This window comes from Seriola lalandi, unplaced genomic scaffold (assembly GCF_002814215.2).
Source record: "Seriola lalandi dorsalis isolate HSWRI2012SDOR001 ecotype SW California unplaced genomic scaffold, Sedor1 jcf7180002044327, whole genome shotgun sequence".
Lineage (NCBI taxonomy): Eukaryota > Metazoa > Chordata > Actinopteri > Carangiformes > Carangidae > Seriola > Seriola lalandi.
Window position 1 is genome coordinate 1 of NW_019514895.1, and position 647 is coordinate 647.

The window sequence follows — 647 nt, forward strand, 5'->3', positions numbered from 1 at the left end:
GTCAAGGATCCGTTGTTGTGGATGCTGAGCTGATATTCAATAATGCAACTACACTACCAAATGCCAGTTCTGCAACACAAACTTTGAAGACTGCTGCTTCCAGCTCTAATTTTTCCCTCAGTGTCAACACATCATCCATTGTTGCTGAAGGTAAGGCTTTAAATTGTTACCAAATGTCAAATTTTGTATATGTTTATCATAAGCACATACTGAATGTATGATGACAATAATGTATTAAGGACAACACTTATTTGATATTTGTTATTTTCAGTTGTGGTGGCAGCAACTGAAGCCCCAGCCACAGCTGCACCTTCAACACTGATGATTACAACTGCCTCAACAGGTATTATAATGACACAATAAGTCCATGACATTTCATCTCTGTTGAGTTTAAACTTTCAGATAATGCAGTCACTTAATCATTATTCAACAATTAACTTAATCAAACAATTGCACCACCAGTCAACGCAACCTCAACACCAGTGAACACAACCTCACCACCAGTCAACATGACCTCACCACCAGCCAATGTAACCTCACCACCAGTCAACATGACCTCACCATCAGCCAATGTAACCTCACCACCAGTCAACATGACCTCACCACCAGTCAATTCAACCTCACCACCAGTCAACATGACCTCACCA

At 40.6% G+C, this 647-nt stretch overlaps 1 long non-coding RNA gene across 1 annotated transcript; it reads left to right on the forward strand.

Annotated features, from left to right (window-relative positions):
- Positions 1-8: 8 nt before the first annotated feature.
- On the forward strand, positions 9-632 carry LOC111648630 (uncharacterized). The gene is made up of 3 exons (XR_002760172.2): positions 9-150; positions 272-343; positions 463-632. It is a non-coding gene; the product is annotated as an uncharacterized LOC111648630 (long non-coding RNA).
- Positions 633-647: the final 15 nt, after the last annotated feature.